General features: G+C 49.4%; 1 protein-coding gene across 1 annotated transcript in view; it reads left to right on the top strand.

The window, feature by feature from the left end:
- The first annotated feature begins 4,481 nt into the window (after nucleotides 1-4,481).
- The window catches only part of TUFT1 (tuftelin 1), a 52,213-nt gene continuing 35,009 nt past the window's right edge, over nucleotides 4,482-21,685 (top strand). The window contains exon 1 of the mRNA XM_056853256.1: nucleotides 4,482-4,535. The gene's annotated coding sequence lies outside the window, so the exon portion shown is untranslated. The remainder of the gene's footprint in view (nucleotides 4,536-21,685) is intronic.

The raw sequence follows: 21,685 nt of genomic DNA, 5'->3' as shown, positions 1-21,685 counted from the left end.
CCATGTGTGTGCATATGAGTACATAGTACTTTATACCAGCCCTTATATCTGGGCATTACATCATTAAATGCTGAAGGTCTCAGGTAGTGGGCAGAATGGGGACTGGCCGTGGATCAGTGTTAGAGCATCTGATTGGCATGCAGATGTTCCCAGGTTCAATCCCCACCATCTCCAGTTAAAGGGACCAGGCAAGTAGGTGATGCGAAAGACCTCTGCCTGAGACCCTGGAGAGCCGCTGCCGGTCTGAGTAGACAATACCCCACTGAAATCCCTCCCCAAACCCTGCTCTCCTCAGGCTCCATACCCCAAATCTCCAGGTATTTCCCAACCCGGGGCTGGCAACCCTAGGAAAGGGCAAATTTTATTTAATTAGAATATTCATATCCCTCTTTAACTCCTTTAAGACAAGGCAATTAACAAAGCAACCAGAAGTTTCAAAGCGGCTTACAATCGCCTCCCCCCCCTCCCCACAACAGACACCTTGTGAGGCAGGTGGGGCTCAGAGAGTTCAGAGAGAACTGTGACTAGCCCAAGGTCAGGCTTGCGTGTGGAGGAGCGGGGAATTGAACCTGGTTCACCAGCTCAGAGCCCCCCAGAGCTGTGGAGGAAACCTGGTTCTCCAGATTAGAGTCCGCCTCTCTTAATCACTACGCCACACTGGCTTAGTTGCCAGCTCTCACGGTTAAGTAGGTCTTCCAAATGATGGCAGAGTTTCCCTTCTAGCCCAGAGAGAGGAACTCTCATGTGCTCGGTGCTTATTTTGATACCTTTCTGGGTCTTGGCAGTGCACACCTGTAATTTCATCCTTGCCTCTACAAGGTGTGCCTCACCTTTAAGTGGTAATTTTGTGCTTTACGTGGGGTTACCCAAGAGGACATTTCGGAAGCTTCGACCGGTCCAAAAACACAGTAGCTCAAAGCTGCTAGCAGAGACGACTTACAGGGATTGTCTCTTGCCAGTTTCCAATATTCTCCCAAGGTTGCTGGTAGGGATGCCAACTCCAGGCTGGGAAATTCCTGGAGATTGGCAGGTGGAGCCTGGAGACGGCAGGATTTGGGGAGGGGAGGGACTTCAGTGGGGTATGATGCCATAGAGTCTACCCTCCACAGCAGCCATTTTCTCTAGGGGAACCAATCTCTACACTTTTGAGTGTAATTCCAGGAGGTCTCCAGGCCCCACCTGGAGGTTGGAAAAGATCCAAACAGCACTACAAGATAATATTAACAAAGGATAAATTTATAAGAGTGCAGATAAGTGCAAAAAGTGAATGTATATACAAGAATTAAAGGGAAACACAATCAAAATTTTTCATTACAGTTAGCATAAATAGTCCAGCAAGATATGCAATATAACAAGGGAAATAGTCCATTGAATCACATGAAAACCATATAGCTGTCCAAAAAAGAATTTCCTGTGCTTCTCAGGAGCTGGACACAAGATGTCAAAGACAAGGACCACAGCAAGGAGGTGCCAAGAAGAGGTGCCCGGACGTGTCGTCTAGATCATGCACAGGATTTCTGATTTCTGTCTAGGTCTCCAAATGCTTTGGAGACCTAGACAGAAATCCTTTTGGTCCCTTGTTGAAATTGATGATTGTCATAAACTTCTCTGATACGTGTAGCTGATGAAGCCATGTGCGAAACGTGTGCATGATCTAGACGACATGTCCGGGCACCTCTTCTTGGCACCTCCTCGCTGTGGTCCTTGTCTTTGACATCTTGTGTCCAGCTCCTGAGAAGCACAGGAAATTCTTTTTTGGACAGCTATATGGTTTTCATGTGATTCAATGGACTATTTCCCTTGTTATATTGCATATCTTGCTGGACTATTTATGCTAACTGTAATGAAAAATTTTGATTGTGTTTCCCTTTAATTCTTGTATATACGTTCACTTTTTGCACTTATCTGCACTCTTATAAATTTATCCTTTGTTAATATTATCTTGTAGTGCTGTTTGGATCTTTTCCATCATCTACACAGCACTGAGCCTTTATTCTTTCCAGGCCCACCTGGAGGTTGGCAACACTAGAGGTTGCTTCTGCACACAATTTAAAAGTGCTGGTTTTGATCTCTAAAATTCTGCACGGGAGCCTCAAGTAGGGTTTCCAGGTCCCTCTTCACCACTGGTGGGAGGTTTTTGGGGCACAGCCTAAGGAGGGTGGGTTTTGGGGAGGGGCTTCAATGCCATAGAGTCCAATGGCCAAAGCGACCATTTTCTGCAGATGAACTGATCTCTTATTGGCTGGAGATCAGTTGTAACAGCAGGAGATCTCCAGCTAGTACCTGGAGGTTGGCAACCCTAGCCTCGAGGATTGTTTTCTTCCAAACCTGCCAGCCCCACAGTCCTGACGGAGGCAGACATTGAGGGTCTGGGCCCCGTGGCGCACACACCCATGTTTGGGACAGTGCCCGTGGTTCTGATTGTCTTATTGGTAAAAGGGTATTGCACAGAAGGAGGAAGTAATCAGGAAAGCACATAAAGCCATGATCCTCTTCATCCTTGCCTGGACTTAAACCCCACTAAAAGCAGTGGGGGTTACTTCTGAGTAGGGTTGCCAACCTCCAGACAGGGCCTGGTGTTCGCCTGGAATTACAACTGAGTCTCCCGAGATCAGTTCCCCTGGAGAGAATGGCTTCTTTGGTGGGTGGACTCTATGGCATTCGACCCTGCTGAGGTCCCCCCCTAACTCCACCCTTAGGGCTGCCAGGTCCCTCTTAGTCACCGGCAAGAGGTTTTTGGGGCATAGTCTGAGAAGGGCAGGCTTTGGGGAGGGACTTCAGTGCCATAGAGTCCAATTGCCAAAACAGCCATTTCTCCAGGGGAACTGATCTCTATCGGCTGGAGATCAGTTGTAATAGCAGGAGATCTCCAGCTAGTACCTGGAGGTTGGCAACCCTATCCACCCTTCCCAGGCTCCACCACACAAATCTCCAGGAATTTCCCAACGCTACCTTTCGTTCCTCTGCTGGTAAGCAGTTGGGAGTTACCTGGCTGTCCACCACTTGGGGAGGCAATACTGGGGCCAGGAATTAGGGTTGCCAAGTTCCAGGTGGAGCCTGGAGATCTCCCAGAATTACAATTGATCTCCAGACAACAGAGATCAGTTCCCCTGGAGAAAAATGGTTGCTTTGGGGGGGGGGGAACTCTGTGGCATTCTACCTTGCTGAGATTCTTCCGTCCGCTCCCCTCTTGAAGCCTCCCAAGTTGGCAGCCATCATCACATCCTGGGGCAGGAAGTTCCACAATTTAACTCTGCGTTGTGTGAAGAAAAACTTCCTTTATCAGTTTTGAATCTCTTGTCGTCCAGCGTCAGCAGATGACCCCGCGTTCTGGTATTACGAGAGAAGGAGAAAAGCTTCTCCCTGTCCCCTCTCTCCACACCACGCATAATTTTATAGACCTCTATCATTCTTGAACACGTGAAGCTGCCTTATACTGAATCAGACTCTTCTTGGTCCATCGAAGTCCGTATTGTCTACTCAGACCCACAGTGGCTCAACAGGGTCTCAGGCAGAGAAAGGTCTTTCACATCATCTACTTCTTCACACCATGCATAGCTAAACCGTGGGACTCCCTGCCCCAGGATGTGGCGATGGCTCCCAACTTGGAAGGCTTGAAGAGGGGAGTGGACATATTCATGGAGGAGAGGGCTATCCATGGCTACTAGTCAGAATGGCTACTAGTCATGATGCATGCATATTCTCTCCAGGATCAGAGGAGCAGGCCTGTTATATTAGGTGCTGATTTTATTATTATTATAATTTTTTTGTATGTCTTATTATAAAAAAGCAATAAAAAAAATTATATTAAAATATTAGGTGCTGTGGACCACAGGCAGAATAATGCGGCTGCAGCCGTCTTGTTTGTGGGCTTCCTAGAACTCCCTGGTTGGCCACTATGGGAAAAGAATGCTGGACTTGATGGGCCTGGGCCTGATCCAGCAGGCCCTTTCTGATGTTCATAGGTTATTATAATGTCTCCCCTTAACCGCCTCTATTGCATCACCCCCAAATCTCCAGGGATTTCCCAACCCCAGGGCTAGGCTGGCCCTTGGACCTCCCCTCTGAGACAGTGAGGTCATCGCTGCAGACTGCCAGAGGCCGGGCTCCGCATGCCATTCTCCCCTTCCCCCCACCTCCCCCTTTTGCAACCGGCTTATGCAACCCCAAACCGCCGCAACGAAAAAGCCCAGACGAGGGAGGGGAGGGGGCTGAGCTTGGGGAGAAGGAGGGTGGAGCTAAAGAGGAGGCTGGAACGGTGGGGGCGGGGGCGTGGCTTCCCAGGAGGAGGGGCGTGGCCAGAGCGCCGGAGGAGCCACTGAAGGACGCGTGGGTGGGGCTGGGGAGCGCGCGCGACGGGCCCGGGAGAGGGGTGGGCGTGGCCCGAGGGGAGTGGGCGTGGCGACTATATAAGGAGCGGGCTTGGCCGCGCCGCCTTCCAGTCCGAAGGGAGCGTCGCCGGGGAAGGTTGAGCGATGAACGGGGCGCGGAGCCTTTGTACGCTGGAGGACGTGCGGGCCGAGGAGGACAGCCTGGTAAGGCGCCTCTTTGCTCGGCGGCACTATTTTCAAATAAAATCCAATTTCTTTATGTAATGCACGCATGCATATATCTAAAGCAGAGTGGCTCCGGTCTCTAACCCCGTTGAAATGAATGGGCTTGGATTGGCGCAACTCTCTTTAGGATTGCGCCGTCGGCGCCTGGAAAATGCAGCGAGAAATTCGGAGGAACCTTTTATATAGACTGTATTATTTTACTCTTCAAAAAAAAAAGAAGCCTGTGGCTTTATTCAGAGGTCTTTAAAAAAAAAAGGTTTTGCAATATTGTACAATAGCGACCCTGCAAATATTTTAACTTTTGCAAATGTTTAATACCGTCTGTTAATTGCGTTGGCTTTCAGTTTTGATTATTTATTCTTTTAAAAAATCTGCTCACTTGAAAAAATTGTATATATGTGTGTGTGTGTGTGTGTGTGTATATATATATATATATATATATATATATGGCTATATATATAGAGAGAGAGAGAGAGAGCGCGAGAGAGCTATATATATAGCTATATATATAGCTATATATATAGCTATATATATAGCTATATATATATATATATATAGCTATATATATATATAGCTATATATATATATATATATATATATATATATATATATATATATATATATATATAGCTAGTTTCAGAAGACAGCAGGGTTAATGTGCAGTAGAAAATCTAGATTCGAATCCAGGAGCATCTTAGAGTCCAAAAACTGACCAAGAGAGCTTTGACTCTTGAAGGCTTATACCCCCCCCCCCCAAATTTTTGTCGGCCTCTAAGGTGTTCCTGGAGTCACATCTGACTGTTAAAATATAAAGTCCTCAACCGTGGTTTCTCCTCTTTCATTTAGAAGGGCTGGAAAAAATGGATCGGGAAAGTTGAAAAGGCTTAAAAGCCGTACTTGAGAGTAGTTACAGTTACTAAGGCCGTACTGGGCTGATGTGCCCCAAATCGGTTGAAAACCTGTCCAGCTCCGTGTGGGAGAGTCGAGTTGGCAGCAACGCAGACAAGCCAGGGGTGGATTCCTCCCCCTTTTTACTCAGGCCAAGACGGTTACTCATCTTTCCACGTCAGCCATGCCTGAAACCGGGAACCTGTTCCTTCTGTCCTGGACGCGTCCCAGGGCTTAGTGATAACAGCGCTCCAGGGGCGCGCCTGAGCATGTGCAGAGTACCTTGCGCTCATGGCATGTTGCAGGGAAAACAGAAGAAAAAAAAGCCTTGGAAGGCGACTGCTTTTATGATGGCAAGGTATTTGCCAGGATAAATGTTTTCAGCTTCTAGATGCAATGAAACTTTCTGGAGCAGCAGCCAGGTCGTTGAAGGGAAGAGAAGGTAAAGTCTTAGGACAGGCGAAGGCACCCATTCCTTTGGCATGGCGCTTCTAATAGCAAGGACCCGGGTTTGTGGGTGGGGGGTGCCCCGCCTCTATAAAAGTAAAGAATCTGACAACTCAGGTATGGGAAAGGCTTGTGGGCCACTTCCCCCTTAACCTGGTTTCTTAGGTACCACATCCTCTTTCTTGTGTTTATAGAAAACAATCCACAATTTCTCTACTTCAAATTCCCCCCCCCCCTGGAGGAGCATGGTTTTAGATCAGTGGTTCCCAACCTTTTTTTGACCAGAGACTACTAGGACTTTTTTGTTCAGTGCAGGGACCCCAAGGTTCAAAATAAAAATTCTGAGAATTTGAAAATAAGCTTTAATCATAACTGTTAGTTAAATATTAAACTTAGAATAATATTTGAATATATATATATTTTTGTAATAGAGAACTTTTAATTGAAAATATTAATTTATTATGGGTTTATAACTTTGTTTCACGGACCTTAATTTAGTTCTCGCGGACCCCTGGTTGGGAACCAGTGTTTTAGATGAATGTTCTGAAGTTGGCCTGGTATGCTGCTGCTTGTTAGATTGATCGGTTTCTCTGAGATCCTGAAAGCTCGAAGCGTTTTCCTGTGAAAAGTACCCTCAAGCTGACTTGGGAGGGGCTGCGGCTCAGTGGTAGAGCCTCTTCTTGGCATGCAGAAAGTCACAGGTTCAGTCCCCGGCACCTCCAGTTAAAGGGACTAGGCAGGTGGGCGATGTGAAAGACCCCTGCCTGAGACCCTGGAGAGCTGCTGCCGGCCTGAGTAGACAATACTGGCTTTGATGGACCGAGGGTCTGATTCAGTACAAGGCAGCTTCATGTGTTCATGTGACATCTTTTAGGAGAGGGGCCATGGCTCAGCGGTTGAGCCTCTGCTTGGCATGCAGAAGGTCCCAGGTTCAATCCCCGGCGTCTCCAGTTAAAGGGACTAGGCAGGTAAGTGATGCGAAAGACCGCTGCCTGAGACCCTGGAGAGCTGCTGCCTGTCTGAGTAGACAATACTTTGATGGGCCACGGGTCCGATTCAGTATAAGGCAGCTTCACGTGTTCATAGGGTTTTCCAGGCAAGAGATGTGCAGAGGCAGTTTGCCATTGCCTGCCTCTGCGTAGCAACCCTGGACTTCCTCGGTGGTGTCCCATCCAAGTACTAACCAGGGCTGATCCTGCTTCTGAAATCTGATGAGATCCGGCTAGGCTGGATTAACCAGGTCAGGGCTGTTTGGGAATTGCTTAATAATAAAAAAAATTATCTGACATTTATCTGGGGATCCATAAGTTAGCTTTGGTGGATTGTTGTTGTGTGTTTTTTTTGGGGGGGGGGGAGGGAATTGGCATTAGGGAGGAACCCAGAGTCAAAATGCCGTCGGCAGTTTCAAACAGGACTCTTCTCACGCTTTAAATTAAAAAAAAAAGTTATTGAGATTTCAGCATAAGCTTTTGTGTGCATCACGGGCTTTCTCAAGGCAGACATTTTACGTTGGATAACATCTCGCTAGTCTGAAAGGTGCCGCGGGACTCCTTTTAATCTGCTGGAGCAAAAAGAAACAAGGCAGTCCCTCTGAAATTATTCAGGCCCGGATTCCTACCATGAATACATGCCACGTTCTGTATGCAAACCATCGTATGCCGTGGGGGTGGGGAGTTAAATTTCAAATACATAGTACAGGTATCTTGCTAAAATGCTTTGGAGTCTCCGGGCTGCGTTATAAGTCTGCCGGCTTCAGACCTCAGGGATTCTCGGAGGCTTCTGCTGTGTACCTTTCTAATTCATTTATTATGGTTGCGCCATTTAGGCGTGCTTACTCTTGAGCACCGTGGGGCTTGGGTAAGCATGTCTAGGATCAGGCCGTTGTCGTTCCAAGACACCTCCCATGGTTTATTATCCATGCCACTGATCAGTTTGCTTTTTAACCTTCAGCGCATGTGCATATATGGATGTGAGCCACAGATGTGGATCTGAGCATGGAGCCAGTGGCTGTGCTAAGGCTACTTAGGAATTTCATTGCTCAGGCATGACTTGAATTGGGGACTTTGCACCTCGTGCTCGGAACTGCAATTTGCTGGAATGTACTGCTTCCTGCCAGTTTTTGGTGCTCCGAATTTGCAGAAGGATCCGTGATATCTGGCTTTTTCTAAGTCCCCCCCACCCCCCATCAGACTTCGCGTAGGGGCTCCCGCCTGTTTCTTTTGTCTTGTTTCGGGTGATTCAATTGCTGTACAAACCGGCTCTCAGTCCGGGTGGGTATTTTCTCCTGAAGCAAGGGTGTGGTCCTTCCTTTTCGGAAGGGGGTTCTTACCCTTTGAGGACAACCTCCTTAACCGAAGGGATTCTCCGATTTCCTTGTTGGTGGCTCGGGGCATCTGGTGAACTCTCCCTCCATGTCTTGCGATTTTCCTGCAGGCCAGGATTGCCTGGTGCTGGGGTTCTTGACCTTTTGCTGGGTCACGGACCCCTTTGAGAATCCGAGGAGAGCTGCGGACCCCCCTACTCAGGAAAATGCACATAAACGTGTATGCAGGAAACTATAACTAATGTGCAAAAATGAAATTAAGAATCTTAGGCTCAATGTAATATAAGCTTTATACTACACCGTACGTATTTCCTTTCCTACCTAATTCTGAGTATCCGCAAGTATAAAGCTATATTACAATAACTAGTCTAGAACAAAAAAATTATAGTGAACACTTTAAACACAGTGAACACACTGGTGAGAGCCAGGGTGGTGTAGTGGTTAAGAGCGGTGGTTTGGAGCGGTGGACTCTGATCTGGAGAACCGGGTTTGATTCCCCACTCCTCCCCATGAGCGGCGGGGGCTAATCTGGTGAACTGCATTTGTTTCCCCACCCCTACACACGAAGCCAGCCGGGTGACCTTGGGCTAGTCACAGCTCTCTCAGCCCCACTGACCTCACAGGGTGTCTGTTGTGGGGAGGGGAAGGGAAGGTGATTGTAAGCCGATTTGAGTCTCCCTTAAGTGGTAGAGGAAGTTGGCATATAAAAACCAACTCTTTTTCTTATTCTTAAAAGGCTACATTTTCCACTTAAAATTCACCGTCACCCCGATGTAAACAAAGACAAGATGTCCGTAATGATAGTGGCAGGATACGTTTTCTTTCATTCCTGTCCACGGGAAACTATTCTAGAGGTCGTGACATGCCGTTGATGATCGCATGTTCTCTGATTGTGTGCAGTAGCGTCCTGTGCTGCCCTGCGCTTGTTCGGAGTGAAACAATGCTGTAATAACATAATTGGACATAAACAAGAACCATGCGAGGTGGTAGATTACAAAGAAGGGCGATCTGAAAGTTACGTACACACGGCCTACCTTGTGCCACATAGATGTGAATTTCTGATGCCTTTCCGTTTTTATGTGGCGGGGAATTCCACAAGACATAAAAGCATGCATGTTTCCAAAAGAGATCTAGGTGGAGGGAATATGGAGGTAGTGAAATTCGTCTACGTCCCTTCGTAAGTGGTCCCCTCCATCTTATTTTCTGCTTTCCACCCCCCCCCCCCCAATGACATTCTTGGAATTGCCAAAGTCAACCTTTTTATGACCCTCCACAGTCCAAATGCTTAAAGGAAATTTTCTATTCTGGCCTCCTCTTTCTCTGCAGCCTCAACCCCTGGGGGCATACTTCGTACCTGGGCCAGCTCACTGCAGTTCAGCTTTAGAATCTGTTTTCATATTCCCGGTCTTGGGCCTGATATCGAAAACTTGCAGCAGCCAAGAACCTCTGGGCTCGTGCAGAGTTCTCTGAATCTGTTTCCATATTCTCGGCCTTGGGCCCGAGATAGAAAACTTGCAGCAGCGAGAACCTCTGGGCCCGTGCAGAGTTCTCTGCAGTGAGCCAACCTGGTGTAGTGGTTAGCATGCGGGGCTAGGATCTGTGAGGCCCAGGTTCAAGTCCCCGCTCTGCCGTGCATGCTTGCGGGGTGACCTTGGGCCAGTCAGACCCTCTCAGCCCTAACCTACCTCACAGGGTTGTTAGGGTGAAATGGAGGAGAGGAGGAGGATGGAAGCCGCTTTGGAGTCCCCACTGGGGAGAAAGGTGGGATATAAATAAGGTTAATAAATAAATGTGAGTAATGGGATAGCCCAATCTTGTCAGATCTCAGAAGCTGAGCAGGGTTTGGCCCTAGTTAGTATTTTGGATGGAGACCACCAAGGGAATCCCGGGTTGCTCCGCAGAGCCAGGCAGCTTTAAAGTTGAGTAACTCCCCGGTAGTCAGTACTGTTGTCTTCTTGGCGTTCCGCTGTAATCCCGCATTGGCACTTTCTGCTTTAACCTTCATCACTCGTCGTTTCGGGTCTTTGCTATTTTCTGACAGTAACGCGGTGTCCTCTGCCTATCTCAAATCGTTAATGTTCCTTCCACCAATTTTCCACTCCACCTCCACCTGAATCCAATTCAGCTTCCTTTATGATATGTTCTTTATGTAGATTGAACAGATAGGGAGATGAAATGCATCCTTGTCTGACACCTTTGCTAATTGGAAACCATTCTGTTTCTCCACATTCTGTCCTCGGACACCACCCCTGTTCATCTCTTGCCTGGACCTGGATGGCCCAGGCTAGCTTGATCTCGTCTGATCTTGGCAGGGTCAGCCCTGGTTAGTCCTTGGACGGGAGACCAGCGAGGAAGTCCAGGGTTGCTACGCAGAGGCAGGCAACGGCCAACCACCTCGGCAGTCTCTTGCCAGAGATCGAGAAGCAGGGCTGCCGGGCAGATGTGATGCCTGGAACCTGAGCGCTGCCTGGTTTGCCACCTCTGGCTGGGGAAGGGCCGTAGCTCGGTGGTAGAGCCTCCGCTTGGGGTTCGATCCCCGGCACCTCCAGTTTAAGGGACTAGGCAGGTAGGTGAAGGCAAAGACCCCTGCCTGAGACCCTGGAGAGCCGCTGCCGGTCAGAGTAGATGATACTGGCTTTGATGGACCAAGGGTCTCATTCAGTAGAAGACCGCTTCACGTGTTCATGTGTGTGAGTTCAAGTTCCTGGAGATTTGGGGGAGATGCCTGGAGAGGCAGGAAGGGGCTCGCTGGGAATGTCATGCCGTATAGTCTGTCCGCCAGAACTGCCCTTTTCTCCAGGGGAACTGATCTCTGTAATTAAGAAATTGGTTGTAATTCCGGGAGAATTCCAGGCCCCACCTGGAGGTTGGTAACCCTAAGCATTTCCCCACTTCTGAGAAGATTTTATCCCACCCTTCAAGGGGCAGGTGGGGTGCCCCCCCCCATTTTATGAATAGCAACGGAAATCTTTAGCCCTGCTATAACCCGCTGTGAGCCCTTCCCTGCCGACGCCTCTAGAACAATATTTATAAGGGTCATTCTTTGTGGATAGACAAACACCAAGATTGCTGAGGGAGCGGAGATGTTTCAGCTGCCTGCCGACTCGTACCTGGCAAGAATCGTGACCTTGGACTCCTGTTATTGTCTGACCTTGAAACAGCTTCTTCGGAAGACCGACTCTCCCCGCCTCCCCCTAATCTATTATCTCCTCCTTTGGAGCTGCAGAGCTCGAAGGAATATATTGCCTGTTGGGGAAGTGTGTTTTCTGTGCCCTGTCCAGAACTGCAGATGTGCATCCAATCTGGGGCTGGATCCCACATCCATTCCTCTAATGACAACCCCCTTCCCCCTGGCAAGCCTCTTGCACCAGGGAAGGCGCCGCTGTTAGAGGAACGGATCCGTGGATTGCAGTTCCAGGATGTTGCATGAAGGCAAACAGAGCAACCGGGGTGTCCTTTTGAGGCTTGCTGGGTTTTCTCCTGGGGTAGGGCTGCGGCTCAGTGGTAGAGCATGTGCTTGGCATGCAGAAGGTCCCAGTTTCAATCCCCGGCATCTTCACTTAAAGGGACTAGGCAGGTAGGTGATGTGAAAGACCCCTGCCTGAGACCCTGGAGAGCCTCTGCCGGTCTGAGTAGACCATACTGACCTTGATGGACCGAGAGTCTGATTCAGTATAAGGCAGCTTCCTTCATGTGTTTTTATACCTGGGGCTTTTCTCTACCAAAAGGAGTCTCAAAGCTGCTTACGATCTCCTTCCCATCCCCTGCCCACAACAGACACCCTGTGATGTAGGTGGGGCTGAGAGAGTGTGACTAGCCCAAGGTCACCCAGCTGGCTTCATGTGTAGGAGTGGGGAAACCAAACTGGTTCACCAGATTAGAGTCCGCCGCTCATGTGGAGGAGTGGGGAATAAAACCCGGTTCTCCAGATTAGAGTCCGCCACTCTTAACCAGTACACCACACTGGGAGGTCCCAAGTTCAATCCTCGACATCTCCAGCTAATAGGATCAGGTTGTAGGTGATATAAACAACCTCCAGCTGAAACCTGGAGATCTACTGCCAGGCTGAGTAGACCATGCAGACCTTGATGGTCTGATTCAGTAGAAGGCAGCTTCGTGTGTTCGTGTGTGCGCTGCATCTCCCCCAGAGAGAGGAATCCTGGCCATCAATGCCCTTCATCCTCTCCTGAGCTCCTCCCCTGTTCTCAGGAGCCAGGCATAGAGGGGTTGGCCATCTGAGTGATCAAATGTTTGGCTGGTTGACTGAAGAAGCATTTCCCTAGAGTAATAGAAATTTCCAAGCTTGATATAGTTAGGGTCATGGCCAAAACAAGCGTGACAAGGCAGATCATGAGAGGGAGGGCATCTTGGCCACCTTCTGGCATGGAGTAGGGGTCACTGGGGGTGTGGAGGGGGGAGGTAGTTGTGAAATTCCTGCATTATGCAGGGGGTTAGACTAGATGACCCTGGTGGTCCCTTCCAACTCTGATTCTACGATGGTGGAAAGCGCTATCGACTTATGGTGATAGCGTAGGGTTTTCAGGTCAAGAAGAGTGCGGAGGTGGTTTGCCATTGCCTGCCTCTGCATAGCGACCCTGGTCTTCCTTGGTAGCCTCCTATCCAATTACTAACCAGGGCCAACCCTGCCAAGATCGGACGAGATCGAGCTAGCCTGGGCCATCCTGGCCAAGGCAAGAGATGAGCAGAGGTGGGGTGCCATTGTTAGAACAGACTATAGAGAAACAGAATGGTTTCCAATTGGCAAAGGTGTCAGACAAGGATGTATTTTATCTCTATCCCTATCTGTTCAGTATACATGCAGAACATATAAGGGAAGCTGAATTAGATTTAGATGAAGGTGGAGTGAAAATTGGTGGAAGGAACATTAACAATTTGAGATATGCAGATGACACTGCATTACTGTCAGAAAATAGTGAAGACTTCACAGGTCTAGTGATGATGATGAAGAAGAAGAGTTGGTTTTTATATGCCGACTTCCTCTACCACTTAAGGGAGACTCAAACCGGTTTACAATCACCTTCCCTTCCCCTCCCCACAACAGATACCCTGTGAAGTAGGTGAGGCTGAGAGAGTGTGACTAGCCCAAGGTCACCCAGCTGGCTTCATGTGTAGGAGTGGGGAAACAAACCCAGTTCACCCGATTAGCCTTCACTGCTCATGTGGAGGAACGGGGAATCAAACCCGGTTCTCCAGATCAGAGTCCACTGCCCCAAACCACTATACCATGCTGGCTCTCAAGGTTAAAGCAGAAAGAGCCAAAGCAGGATTACAGAGGAACACTAAGAAGACAAAAGTATTGACTACTGAGGAGTTACTCAACTTTGAAGTTGACAATGAAGAAATTGAAATTGTTCAAGACTGTCAATTCCTTGGCTCCATCATCAACCAAAAGGGAGTCTGCCACCAAGAAACCAGACTAAAATTGAGACTGGGAAGGGCCGCCATGAAAGAGCTGGAAAAGATTCTTAAATGTAGGGATGTGTTGCTGGCAACGAAGATCAAGGTAATTCATACTAAGGCTGTGTATCATTTCCCCCCGGTATTTTTTGGGTTTGGGTTTAATAAACCCGGACATTTTCGAAAAATCCAAAAAAGCCTAATATAAGGATTTGGCTTTTTCGAATAATCAAAAAATTTTCAGGTTTGTTCAGCCCGAACCAGAAAAATACGCGGCTCAGTGTTCGGATCTCCCCAGCCTGCCGCTTCCAAAGTCCACATGGAAAAGAAAACAACTTGGCGCCGTCCTTTATATGACAGCCCTTCAAGTACTTGAAGATGGTTATCATACCACCTCTCAGTCGTATTATAGTTAAAAAGATTAACAAGTCCGTGTGGCGGGGGAAGGAAATGGCCATCGCAGGGACGGTGTCGGGAGGTGGGGGACGGCTTCCATGTGGGCAGGGAAATTTGAATTTTCCCACCCGTGCATCAGCTGTCCAGGCCTTAGTGCAATCATTCCCAAAACATTGCAGCAGAGAAGGTTTAAGAACAGTGGGGGGGGGGACCCCCAGGAGGTGCACAAATGCCTCACCATGCTGTGTGGAAGCAGGAACCCCCCCCCCCACTTCCGAACAGCATTGTACCTAGGCAAATAAATTGTGTGGAAATGGCCGTAGTAAATGTTCTCCTGGAGGCTAACTGTGCTCGCCATAGGCAACTCTGCTCCATATGTTGATAGAGCTCCTGAGACAACTGCAGATGAGCTATTTATCCATTAGCGGGCTGAAATATTTATCACTCTAGCTGCAGTGATTTATCACTGTGGGCTGCAGATTTATGTTCCTCAAAGCTCGAGGGGGGCAGAGGGGGCCGATTGCCTCGTTGACATACAAGCGCTGACTTAATTCCATCTCCAGTACTGCTAATAGCATCCTGCTCTTTCTCCCGCGCTTCACGCACCCCTTGTTGGGTGGATAATTGCTCCAGAGACTTGGAGAGAATTGCACTTGCGTAATGGAGACGTCTGCCGATAGGACTAAGTGGGGTTGTTTGCGGTCGTCGTTGCATATCGCGGGAGGGCCCCGGGGGCTTCGGCCATCTTTCATGCTTTCCTCGGATTGCGCATCTCGGATTGAGACGTCAGGAGGGCCCGGCAGCCCTTAGGAAGGAGAGTGAAATCTGATTTCTTCGGGTATGACGTTGCGGAGGAGTCTGGCTGGGAGGCTGCTGGGTACGGCGATCCGAGACAGATTGGAGATGGTGTAAGTTGGTGTGTCGCGGAAAAATCAGGTTGGATCTTGCAGATCTGTTCTACTAAGACCGGTGCTTTAGGTGGAAGGCGTCTTCCCTTGACTCTGGGGAGCATTCCTTGCGCGAAGTGAAGCTGCCGTATTAATGGAACATGTCCATTGGATTTAAAATGCGCCTTTTAATTGAACTGCTTGCGCACCAGGGTAACGGATTGCCTTAAATCAGGGTCCCCAGCATGGTGCCTGTGGGTGCCGTGGTGCCCGCCGACCCCTTTCTTGACTCCTGCGAGTGTTTTTAGAAAATGGGCAGAGCCAGGGGGGCTTTTGCCCTGTGGGGCGTCCGATCGGTCAATGGTTGTACAGATTTTTTTTAAAAAAAGGTTGGGGACCCCTGCTTTAGATCTCATTCATCTTCCATTTTGGTTGTCACATTGATTGTAGCCCTTGTCTCTAGTTTGTCTATTTTTCCTCTCTCCTTTTCCCACGATGGGTCCTCTTAGTAGCCCATTGTCTCTGCTCCCTCGTTCTCTGATCTCTTTTCTGTTTATGAAAACGCCTCACTGTTTCTTGATCTCTGTGCAATCGGAAAGGATCAAGGGACCAGAGCAGCTGCCCTACGAGGAGCGGTTAAAACGCTTAGGGCTGTTTAGCCTGGAACGAAGGTGGTAATGATAGAGGTCTATGAAATTATGCATGGTGTGGGGAGAGCGGAGAGGGAGAAGCTTTCCTCCCTCTCTCATAATACCCAAACACGGGGTCTTCTGCTGAAGCTGGAGGGCGAGAAATTCAAAACAGACAAAAGGAAGTATTTCTTCATACGACACAGTTAAATTGTGGAACTCCCTGCCCCAGGATGTGATGATGGCTGCCAACTTGGAAGCCTTTCAGAGGGGAGTGGGCATGTTCATGGAGAAGAGAGATATTCATGGCTACTAGTCATGATGCATACCTATTCTCTCCAGGATCAGAGGAGCATGCCTATTATATTAGGTGCCTTGGAACACAGGCAGGATAATCCTTGTTTGTTGGCTTCCTAGAGGCACGTGGTTGGCCGGTGTGTGAACAGACTGCTGGACTTGATGGGCCTGGGTCTGATCCAGCAGGGCCTTTCTGATGTTCTTAGCATGGTTCTGCCCATTATAATTTCCAGGGCAGAGGAGGTGTGGTGCAGTGGTTGGCGTTGTATACAAGGCGCAGTCGGCTCTGTTTTTGGGGATACAGAATTCTCCCCTGCTTAAGATCTGATTGGCCACCGCTCCTCTTCCTTACCCTTTCCTTGGCTTGTTGACGTCTGAGTCATCTCGAGGCATTTGCTCGGTCAGCGCTTTTGTGCAGCTCCGCGTCTGTCACGTGGCGCGTGTGGGCAAAACCGGGGTTGCGGGTGGCTGCTTTTGGATAGGCAACCTTGATAAGGGGCAGGCCTGGATGGCGCTGAAAGCTGACCCGGAGCAGTGACGTCCTGGGTTGGGTCCTGCAGATCTGCTCTGGTGACGGCGGTGCCTCCAACGGGAGCAAGGAGCCTCCCAGCGATGCAGGAGGCTCTTCGTGCCGGTTGAAGGCACTGATGGTTGGCGGAGTAAAGCCACAGGATTTGAACCAGGGGTGTCAAACAGAAGGCCCATGGGCCGGATCCGGCCACCAAAGAGCTCTTATCCGGCCTGTGAGCTGGCCAAAGCAGCCCCCCCACCCTGCTCTCGATCTGGGCTGGCGATGCATGGCCCGACTAAGTGACGTTTATGACATATCCGGCTCTCGTAACAATTGAGTTTGACACCCTTGATCTAAACCACTGGTTCCCAACCAGGGGTCCGTGGACCCCCAGGGGTCCGCGAGAACTAAATTAAGGTCCGCGAAACAAAGTTATAAACCCATAATAAATTAATATTTTCAATTAAAAGTTCTCTATTATAAAAATATATATTCAAATATTATTCTAAGTTTAATGTTTAACAGTTATGATTAAAGTTTATTTTCAAATTCTCTGAATTTTTATTTTGAACCTTGGGGTCCCTGCACCGAACAAAAAAGTCCTAGTGGTCCCTGGTCAAAAAAAGGTTGGGAACCACTGATCTAAACTATCCCCTTAAGATTGGGGGCCGCGCTTAGAGGGTTGAGAGCTGTGCATAGAACGCCTCAAACCCCCAAAGGCTTTATTGTCATATATTACAACTGGGGTGTGTGTGTGTAGTGTACGCTAGCGTGGTGTAGTGGTTAAGAGCTGTGGTTTGGAGCGGTGGATTCTGAACTGGAGAACCGGGTTCGATTCCCCACTCCTTCACATGAGCGGCGGAGGCTAATCTGGTGAACTGAATTTGTTTCCCCACTCTTCCACACGAAGCCAGCCGGGTGACCCTGGGCTAGTCACAGCTCTGATAGAGCTCTCTCAGCCCCACCTACCTCCCAGGGTGTCTGTTGTGGGGAGGGGAAGGGAAGGTGATTGTAAGCTCCCTTAAGTGGTAGAGAAAGTCGGCGTATAAAAACCAACTTTTGTTCTTCTTCTGAAAGAGAGATGGCTGTTTCCTCAAGGTCACTGAGTGTAGTGGGCAGCGTGGGGTAGTGGTCAGAGTGTCGGACTAGGATCAGGAAGCGCACCGGGTGTCCTGGGGCCAGTCTCTCTCAACCCAGCCTACCTCACAGGGTTGTTGTGAGGGTAAAATGGAGGAGTATTGTAAGCTGCTTTGGGCCCCCATTGGTGGGGGGAAAGGTGGAGGTATGAATGACGTCAATAAAGATACATTCACAGGGGAGCTCAGGTTTGGCTTCGGTCTCCCCGTTTATTTCTTGATCTGCACACAAAGCGTAATTCTGCTGCGTTAGATACACACGGCTATGAACGGGAAACTGAAATTGGCATACTAACCCTGGACATTGATGGGTTTAGACTTCCGTAATTTCTCCCCAGGTATCTTTGCAGCTGTTCTATTCCTTTACTGCCAAAGGAAAGGATTCAATAAAAGATTATCCCCCTACCACCCTGGCAATTGGCACAATGCTCAATGCAACCTCCAATGTTATTTATATGTCTTATTTTGAGATTTGTTTGCGCCCCCCCGGGTTTATTTATTATTTAAGCCGTTTATTAGCTGCCTTTCTGCCTTGTGGAACTTAGCACCTTGCCATGTAAATAAAACAAAGATTATATATATATTTAAAACACCTAAAAGACCACAATTTGGTGAATCACAGGGTTTTAGTAAACTACAGGAGCTAGAAAGGTTTTGAAGTGTCAGGATGTGTCGCTGGCCACCAAGATCAGGTTAATTCATGCCATCGTGTTCCCTATTACTATGTCTGGGGGTGAAAGCTGGACCATGAAGAAAGCTGATGGGAAGAAAGTGGATTCCTTTGAAATGTGGTGTTGGAGGAGAGGGTTACGGATACCGTGGACCGCCAAAAAACCAAATCAGTGGGTTCTAGATCAGATCAAGCCTCAACTGACCCTAGAAGTTAAAATGACTAAACTGAGGCTGTCGTACGTTGGTCACATCATGAGAAGACAAGAGTCACTGGAAAAGACAGTTATGCTAGAAAAAGTGGAGGGCAGCAGGAAAAGAGGAAGAGCCAACAAGAGATGGATTGACGCCATCAAGGAAGCCACAACCCTCAATTTGCAAGATCTGAGCAAGGCTGTCAAAGATAGGACATTTTGGAGGACTTTCATTCATAGGGTCACCATGAGTCGGAAGCGACTTAACACACACACACACACACACACACACACACACACACACACACACACAGGGTTTTTTTGTTGTTGTTGTGGCAAAAGTTGAGTCTGCATCAGTCACCTTGGAAGAGACAGACGGTGGCTTCCTGTTTTGTTTCTCAACATCTCTCCCCCCCTCTTCCAAGCCGAGGAAGCGTTGTGTTGAACACTCAAGTTTGTTCGCTATTTTCTGATGGTCTCGCTTGCCTTGATAATGTTGTCACCCTACTGTTATTTCCATGTATTCCTCTGGGCCTGACTTCCACGGAACCTCCTGGGAGTTCCTTGCGCATGCATGTGTTTAGGAGCCGGTGTGTGCTACGTGAGCGCATGAGGCAGCTTCGCATGGAATCAGATCAGCTGCTCTCCAGGGTCTCCGACAGAGGTCTTTCACGTCATCTTTCACCTGATCATTTCAACTGGAGATGCCGGGGATTGATCCTAGGAATTTGTCCATGCAAAGCAGATGCTCTGCTGCTGAGCCATGGCTCATCTGGTGCTCTGACTCGGGGGGGAAGTGGAGTATCGCATTGTCAGATTGTGGAACTCCCTGCCCCAGGATGGGGTGATGGCTGCCCACTTGGAAGGCTTTAAGAGGGGAGTGGACATGTTCATGGAGGAGAGGGGTATTCATGGCTGCTAGTCAAAATGGCTACTGGCCATGATGCATACCTATTCTGTCCAGGATCAGAGGAGCAGGCCTGTTACCTTAGGCGCTGTGGAGCACAGGCAGGATAAATGCTTCTGCCGTCGTCTTGCTTGTGGGCTTCCCAGAGGCACCAGGTTGGCCCCTGTGTGAACAGACTGCTGGACGTGATGGGCCTGGGTCTGATCCAGCAGGGCCTTCCTTATGTTCTTCTCCTCCTGAACCTTACCTTGATGAAACATCTGCTAGCGGTGCCAAGAGCAGGATTTCTGCTTGCGGGCTTCATGTGCCCCTCTTCTAAAGGGCGAGGCTTGTTTTGTGGAATGAGAGATTACAGCCACAACAGAGCCCCTTGTGCGCGCGAGTCTGTTTGTAACAGAGCATCTCCCATTTCTTTCATCCCTGCCTTTCCCCTCCTCGCCTGCGTCTCCCTCCCGAACCTTTGCACCTCTGTGTTCGTCTGACTCAGCGCTGGGTCTCGGCACAGAAATCCCCAGCGGGCTTTTTTCACCCTGCCGTATATGGAAGCAGTTGCAGAGCGGTGCATGTTTGCTTTTCGGGAGCACGTGGGTGCGTTTTGTGTGCCATTTGCTGCTGTGGATACGGCGGTAATGGGACTCCCGGTGGTGCGTCGTGCTTTCAAGAATGTGCCATAGGGAAATGGGGCTGTTTTGCAATCGCGGAGCTGGAAGAGAAGGGGGGAAGAGAGAGCTGTGACTAGCCCATGGTCACCCAGCTGGCTTCATGTGTAGGAGTGGAGAAACAAATTCAGTTCACCAGATTAGCCCCCGCCGCTCATGGGGAGGAGTGGGGAATCAAACCCGGTTCCCCAGATCAGACTCCAGTGCTCCAAACCACCGCTCTTAACCACTGCACCACGCTGGCAGCTGTGCCGTTTTATTATGGGAGAGCCAAGGCCATGGGTACACCATAATTTGCAAAAATGGGGAGTTAAGCTCAGCCAGCTGTGAAGCTTTACCTCTGCTGCCTCGGAGAAACACCGCTGGGTTGTTGTTAGGATTACTGAAAGCCAAACTAGTTAAGGACTCCACAGTGAGCGACTCTCCCAGTCATCGCTTCACTGGTAAGCAGCCTTGAAGGGGAAGGAGATTTTGATTAAGGGGGGGGGAGAGAATAAAGTTTGATTTGAAGTGCCCCCTTCCCTAGATATTTGCCCCAAAGGGGGGAAAATCTATTTCATTGTTAATCTGTTACTCCCCAGCAGGGCACAAAAGCAAGGGTTGTTTTTTTTTTCTTTTTTCAGGGAGAGTTGAAGTTAGGAGAAATAAGAGGGTAGGGTTAGCCCCCCCCCCCTCCGGCATTGCAGCCCTGATCTGAATTGGTTGGGGGCCGTTTCCGGATAGAAACAGAGCACTGTCTCCATTTGCACGCCAAATGCACATGGTGGCCACCCTTTATTATGAGCCTGTGGCTCAGTTAGAGTTGCCAACAACGGTGTAGGGAATTCCTGGAGGTTTTGGGGGTGGAGCCTGGGGAGGGTCCTCAGCGGGGTACAGTGCCATAGAGTCCACCCCCCTCGCCCAAAGCAGCCCTTTTCTCCAGGGGAACCGACCCCTGTTCTCTGAAGATCCGGGGACCACGCGGAAGTTGGCAACCCTAATCTGTGTGTATCCAAATTGCATTTCCGCGGAAGTTATTTCCTAAACCTTTCTGCTTGGGGGGGGGGGGGGTCCTTAGACCGGCTGTGCTGACCCTGGAACTCTGCCACTGAGCCGGCCTCCTTCCCCATCTCCTCTTCCCTCTGCCGGTGGCCATCTTTAGGGAAGCGCGTCTCTTTCAGCCTCTCCCCGCCTTCTGCATCCGCATTCTGGGAGCGCAGGAGCCTTGCAAAGGGGTTGCCACAGTATATAATGGAGCCTTGCAAAGGGGTTGCCACAGTATATAATGTGCACACATTTAATTACCCTCCAACAGCAGGGCATAAGGAGGAGGGAGGGAGCGCCTTTACAAAAGGTTGCTGGGGCTAGCAAGTGCATCCACCATCGGATGGATGTTTGATAGGGCTCGGCCAAGTTCCTGATCATGATTAAAAGGGGCGGGGCATCATGGCGGGGGCGTGTGCTTTGCATCTGGAAAGCTGAGCGTGTCCCATGCCATCAGCGTAAGCTCTTGGCTCACACCAACTGGCCGGTGGTCCCCAGCCTAAGAAGTGTCCCGCTGTCCTCAACTAGGGACAGGGCCTTTTCAGCCCTGGCCCCCAGCCTGGTGGGATGCTCTCTCTGTTGAGACCAGGGCCCCGCGGGACGTAGTGTAGTTCCGCAGGACCTGTGAGACCGAGCTCTTCCGCCAGGTTGAGGGCAGCAGCGGTTTTTTCCCAACACACCTGCCCTCCTTTTCTGTTCCCCTTCTGCCTTCCGGGATCTGGATTAGGGTAACTCTGGCTGCATT

Source organism: Euleptes europaea, chromosome 7 (assembly GCF_029931775.1).
Source record: "Euleptes europaea isolate rEulEur1 chromosome 7, rEulEur1.hap1, whole genome shotgun sequence".
Taxonomy (NCBI): domain Eukaryota; kingdom Metazoa; phylum Chordata; class Lepidosauria; order Squamata; family Sphaerodactylidae; genus Euleptes; species Euleptes europaea.
The sequence above is the reverse complement of the archived record's forward strand: the minus strand, read 5'-3'. Positions and strand labels throughout refer to the sequence as shown.